The sequence below is a fragment of the Orycteropus afer genome, unplaced genomic scaffold (genome assembly GCF_000298275.1).
Source record: "Orycteropus afer afer isolate SDZICR_OR568_19922 unplaced genomic scaffold, OryAfe1.0 scaffold00010, whole genome shotgun sequence".
NCBI lineage: Eukaryota > Metazoa > Chordata > Mammalia > Tubulidentata > Orycteropodidae > Orycteropus > Orycteropus afer.
This window is the reverse complement of record NW_006921597.1, coordinates 21,019,870-21,026,706: the sequence shown is the minus strand read 5'-3', so window position 1 is coordinate 21,026,706 and position 6,837 is coordinate 21,019,870. Positions and strand designations below refer to the sequence as shown.

The following is a 6,837-nucleotide window of genomic DNA, read 5'->3' as shown; positions in this document are numbered from 1 at the left end:
ATAACAAAAAAAAAATATATATATATATATATATATAATACATTGACCCATGTCATTTTAGTTTTGTGTATTTCACTGTACTTAAATTACGTTTCAATAATGTATTTAAAAAAGAAGAATAATGGCTAAAATGGAAAAGGCTGACAACCAAGTGTTGACAAGTATCTTGGATTTGGAGCACCTGGAGCTCTCATACTGTACTGGTGGAAATGTAAATTGGTGCATTCATTTTGGAAAACATTACTATTAAAGCTGGAAGTTTGTATCTTTTGCTGGATTTTGGAAATTGAATGTGATGGCAACAGAATTTATAAAGAGTTTCTGTAGAAGATCTTTCTACGGTTAAACAGAAAAGCCTAACGGGAGGCAGACACCCAATATATGGCATATAAGGTATGTATTCCAATATTCCAAATACCCTGAAGCTTAGGGAAGAGAGAGAAATTCAACCCAGGAGACTTTGGGTCATTGCCACAAAGATGGACCTTGGTTTGGAAGTCTGAACAGATCTTAGAAAATTTACATGGAAAGAGACTTTAAAGCTGTAGTCTCGAGTAGTCAGAATACCAGTATTGCATACCTCTATTGACTTCTATTTCTGTAAAGCCTGGTGTTGGCTGCCCTGAGGATGATTTTACTTTCTAAATTACCATCTGATGGCAAAGAAGAACCTTTTGTGGTGCCCGAGATTAAGTTATATTCAGCACAGGACACAAGGAAGTCTCTCACATCTGGAAGAACTTGAAGGATCTGCCAGGTCATCCTTTGGAGATCAAAAGTTGGAACTTTCCAGTTCATCCTAGGAGGGACCCAGCTATGATATTTATATAACCCAGTCTATGTGTATCAGCACATTTCACCTGATTTGAGTCAGTACTTTCCTCCTCACTCAGAAATAATGAAACTATATGGATTTGCAATTTAAGGAACAATAAACTTCCTAATTCCCCTGGGCTAAGCAAATCTATGTTTGATCTGATAAATTCATCTCAGTGATTCATCCAGAGACATGACTCACTGTCCAGTGTACTCCGTAGTTATTCTTCTAGGAAAAATTCTCAAGGAAATGATAGACCCCTGGATCAATTATTCTATCAGGAGATGAATGAGAGTCTGGGAGATTGGGTGTGAACATGTTTTATCTTCAGTAAAATAACTGTAGATCACAGTTTTACAGTGCAAAGAGTTAAGTTGGCCCTTTTAATTATAGAGACACTCCTGCAGTTTCTGTAAAAGGAATATTAACTTTGCCTAAACCAGTGCATTTTCAAATCTTCAGCTAAAGAAGGCTCTGATGCTATTGCATTCGTGGAGACTTTTGTATTTTCTGTTAAACTCCAAAGTCTACAAACTCAGACATCCAGGAAAAAAATCTGTGGAGAATGCTCACTGTCACTCAGAACTCTTAGTACACAGGAAATGGATTATTCTTTGGCTATAACACCACCTTCAAAAATTTGTTTACCATGCAGAGCTTGAATTGGGGACTTGTTTTCAAGCAATACATAAAAGAATTCAGTTTCAAATTCTTGAAGCACTATACCTTCCAAGATCATCCACATCTCTGAGGGTTTTTTTTTAATGTAAAGGTGGCTGTGTTTTTAGCTCAGGAAATTTGATTTATAAAAAGAAGACACACTTAGTGAAGGACTCCAATGGATGAGTCAGGTAGACAGAGATGATGATTTTTCCACTTACACTGACTGAAGAAGAAATTCTTTTTCTTATTAAGCATTGTAGTTGAAGCTCTGTAAGAAGAAAACATTTTATGGGCCAGATTTGGATAAGTGAAGATAGTAATAACATTTATGCAGCAAACCAGTGGAAAGAGATAGTTACAAATCCAGAAAAGGTTGTTATCAAGTAGTACAAATTAAATCCATCTTGAAGATTTCACAAATTAATCCGGTAAAGAACTTGACATTTATTTTAGAAGACTTCTTACTTTAGTATGCTACCAGTGAAGAGACAAATTGCTGCCTTTGTCAATATATTTATGGAGGCCATAATTATAGTTTATAATGGATTTGATTAAAAACATTAATGAAATGTAATGATATCAAATACGCAAAGTAAAGGAAATATTTCAAAACTGTGCTCATTAAGTATAGTGTCACTAGGGCAACTAAATAAATTATAAAACCCACAAGAATATCAACCACAGATAATTATTGCTATGTTTTTGGGATTTGAAAAAAAAAAAAATTTATCTAGATATTCAAAACTTAGTATATTAAGTCTCCATCAGTACTGCTAGGCACTTGGAAGACTTTTACCACTACTAGGCATTATTGATTAGATCTTGACTTCACAGTTTACCTCTTGCTACATACTTTCTTTAAGAAAAAATGAACTGAACCTTCTCAACCCATTTTGTATTAGGGAAAGTTAGTGCCCTGTGTTGTGTAATTTCTTACCCAATTATTCATTGCCACTTTCTAAGCTATTTAGCTGCAAAAAACTAATATGCTGTTTTTGGAAATAGGAAACTATATTTTGGCAACAATAAATTAAAACACCAGAAGGTTGAAGTTTAATTAGAAACTCAGGATAAACACATTGCTTCTTCTCTCAAAAAAAAAGGGTGCCTCATAGAACATTCCATGTAGACAAAAGGTCTTATAAGGATCTTGAAGTAGATCTGTCTTCTTTGGGTTTTCAATTTATTTGTCAGCCCCTCCTATTATCAGATATTAGATGACTCCCCATGACTATATCACGTACTTGTCACATATTTTCTCCAGGTATAAAAAGATTTAAAAGAAATGTAAAATGCTGCCAAAACAGTGCTGTCATAAACCATCAATTTTTAGTTATCTACATACTTCAGAGTAAGGAAAATGTTGGACATGAAAGAATTGTACCAGGACAGTCCTTTAATTTACCTAACAAGGTCAAGCCACATTACAGTGGCAAACAAAAATTATTCAGCAGTCTACCACCAGAGAAGAAAGTAAAATTTGCAGAGAGATATGTATTGCCATTCGTCTTCTTTCACTTTGCTCTTGCTTTGAAGATCTCTTGTCAACAAGCATGTGTTGACTGCCTGACATACATAAAGCATAGCACAAAGATAAATCCAATGCCTTAAGAATGGGAATGATACCTTCCCATCTGTGAACCACATTAGAGCTTAAATTCTAAAGCATTTAGTTTGTGGAAGGCTGTGGTCTACAGTGGGAGCCCTAACTCCATTTTGTGTCTTGACATAAGTTCAGATGTCATTTGGGTTATGTTACTTCCCCAGTGCTTACTGGCCATTAAACCAGCAATGCAGCTGTGCTTAGACAAGTCTAGGGCAAGCCCAGGGAGGGACAGCTTGTCTTCAGGAAGAGCATAGTTGAAAGTAGATTAACTAGTGTGCAGAAAGATGCTCACACAAAAGTTGAATAGGGAACTTGCCTGGGCATTTATCAAAAATGGCCAATCAGATGCATGTTATTTAAGGTTGGGGTCCTAGTGACTAGGACTCAGGGTCAAAGGATCATGAGTCATACCCTGAACACCATGTAACCAGGTATTAAAGCCCCAGAACCAATCCTGTAACCTTTTTTTAACTTACAGTTATGTGTATATCCCAATCATGGTCCTTTCCCCACTTCTGTGGTCCCACTTGGGACAGTCATGCAGTGACCTGTCATCAATCATGATCTTGTGATGATTTCCTTTATTGTCTATCATATGTAATGAAACCATGACTCTGATTTCCTCAGATTCCATCAGCCTCTGTAATGGGTACATGCTCAGGGTTTTCCTTACATGGATGATCTCTGTCTTTGTTTTTGTCTTTGTCCTGGTTAAGGCTTAAACAATATAGTCTCTACAGAATATGTTTGAATGTGGGGTCTTTTTTCCCTTGCACAGAACTCAATATTCCTGTAGTACAAGACATTCAAAACATGTTTAAGTAAAATAATTCAGTCCCTCTGCATTTGCAGGCTTGGAGGCTACCTTCTCTGTGAAACATTTCTGATATCTCTAGATAATATTCAACAGTCCCTCCTTCATGTCTCCACAGACCTGTACATATTTGGATCATAGCACCTCTGTATTGACCATTGCTGCAAAACAAACCATCCCAAATACCAAAGCTTAAAATACCAGTCACTTCTTACTATTCGTGGATCTTGAGCAACAGCTCTGCTTTTTTCTCACAAAGGCAGCTTGGTGGCAGTGCTTTTCACTGCAAGTGAGTGGGTCAGCTGGCATGGCTCTGCTCCATTGTCTCATCTTTCTCTTGGACCAGTGGGCTAAGTAGATCATGTTCTTTTCCTCATGGTGTTAGAGGCACAAGGGCACAAGCACCAGCCCAATCATACACTCACTGCTGTCGAGTCAAATCTGACTCATAATGACCCCTCCTTGGGTTTCTGAGGCATTATTTCTATGGAACTAGATTGCCCAACCTTCCTTCCGAGGAGTGGCTGGTGGGTTTGAACTGCCAGCCTTCGGGTTAGCAGTCAAATGCCTACACCACCAGAGCCCAACCATACAAGTACTTTTTAAGTTTGTGTGTGTATCCAAGGAGCTCTGGTGGTGTAGTGCCTAAGGCATTTGACCGTTAACCAGAAGGCTGGCAGTTCAAACCCACCAGCCATTCCTCAGAAGGAAGGTTAGGTAATCTACTTCCGTAGAGATAATGCCTTGGAAACCCAAGGAGGGGCCACTATGAGTGGGATCCAACATGACGGCAGTGAGTTTGGTATTTTGGTTTGGTGCACATCAAGTCTACTAAGATTCCAATGGCCAAAGGAAGTCACATGGTTGAGCCCAAAGTCCAGAGGTCAGGAAACACACTTAATTGTTGAAGGGGGGGGGCAGGGAGTAAGTAGTTATGAAAAATTATCTAACACACCAGCGCCTGTCTTTTTGTTCATAAATATTCCATCCCTCCTACATCAAAGTAATTTCCCCACATCCCAAGACCCCCCCCCACACACACACAAAAGTCTTATCCACTCCCAGCATCAGACTCAATGTCCAGGATATTATGATCTACATCTGGCCCAGAGATGAGGATATATGAACTAAAAATCCAAATTATCTGCTGCCACAAAGCCAACATACAATGGTTGAAAGGAATAAACATGATAAAGGTTCCCCTTTGGAAAGAGTTTGAATCATGACATTAATGAGTCCTGCAGGCTAGCTCTGAGCCTATGTGGGTACAAAACCAAAAACCTAAACTCACTGCCGTTGAGTCGAATCTGACTTATAGCGATGCCTCCTTGGGTTTCCGAGGTGCTATCACTATGGAAGTAGATTGCCTAATCTTCCTTCCGAGGAGCGGCTGTGGATTTGAACCACCAGCCTTCTGGGTAGCAGTCAAATATCCTAGGTAATTCACCACCAGAGCTCACCTATGTGGGTAGTGAAGAGGAAAAACTGAAAAACTGAAATGACTCCAAAAGAGTCTGTGGAAAAGTCTTCCAGTCATCAAACATGTAAAATTAGAATTTATATCCATAAATTTAAAAAAAACTTACTGTTGTGATTTGGGTGAAAATTTACAGAGCAAGTTGGTTTTCCATCAACAATTCATACACATTTTGTTTTGTGACATTGGTTGTACTCCCCACAGTGTAACAGCACTCCTCACTTTCTGCGTTTCCCATTTCCATTCCTGTCCATACCCTCCCACCTTCCTAGCTCTATCCCTGGGCAAATACTGTCCTTTTGATCTCATATCCTTGATCATTGTAATGATGGTACTGCTCACCTTGTAGGTCTGTCTGTTGTTTGTAAGCCTAGTCATTTTTATGATTTTGAGTTTTGTTCCACATTTGTGGTAGTTAAGTTTGTGTGTCAACTTGGCTAGGTCTGGTTGAATGGCTGGGCAGCTGGATGTAGTTATTCCCCATGGTAAGACTGGTAATTATCTTCACGGTGTAATGTATTGGAGCATCTGAGCAGCTGCTTTAGGGATGTGGTCTGCTTCTTGTATATAAGAAACAGCTTTGGGAATGGTCTCTAGCTTGTGGCACACTTGAACCCTACATGTAGCCATGTCATTGTTCAGCAGCCTGCCATGCTCTGCCCACCTTGAGATTTTCAATGGACTTGAATTAATGGCTTGCTGTGTGGTTTGGTAACATCGGGATTATGCCTTGTTACTTGTCAACCTTGGGCTTATCAGTCTGAGTGAAGAAATGCCTGTAGCTTCAGTGGGCCAGGAGCAGGAGGCAGAACTGAAGCCCAAGGTTGAGGGGCTTTCACCCAACCCCTAGAGCCCGGCACTTTGAACTCAGACTTAAAGCCTCCAAACTGTTAGAGAATAAACTCCTGTTTCTTAAAGCCATCTACATTTGTGGTATATTCTGGTCAGGGTGGCACTAGGTAACCAAAACAACATTTTTCTCCCACTCTATCCAGGACCTTATATTGTGATCCCTTTCTGAGTGGTCAGTAGTGGTAGCCAGGCACCATCTAATTCTTCTGGTCTCAGGGTCATGGAAGCAGAAGTTCTCATGGTCCATTAGTCCCTTGGACTAATGTTTCCATATGTGTTTGATTTTCTTTACTCTTCTTTGCTTCGGATGAGAAGAGACCAAATAGTTGTACCTTAGATGCTACTCCCTAGCTGTTAAGACTCCAATCACTACCTAGCACAGTCAGATGTAGGACATTGTCTTTGTGAACTACTTTATGCCAATTGACTTAGCTGTCCACAAGACTGTGGTCTTAAGCCCCCAAGTCCACTGACTCATTACATCAAGGTGTTTGGTTATGGCTAAGAAGCTTTATAATTTTGCCCACTGTTAGCTCTGTCATATACATGTATATACCAAATCCAAACCCAATGCCATCGAGGCAATTCCAACTTATAGGGATATGTAT

The 6,837-nt window shown here is 39.3% G+C and overlaps 1 pseudogene; it reads left to right on the top strand.

Annotated features, from left to right (window-relative positions):
- The first annotated feature begins 295 nt into the window (after positions 1-295).
- On the top strand, positions 296-1,888 carry LOC103204705 (annotated as a pseudogene).
- Positions 1,889-6,837: the final 4,949 nt, after the last annotated feature.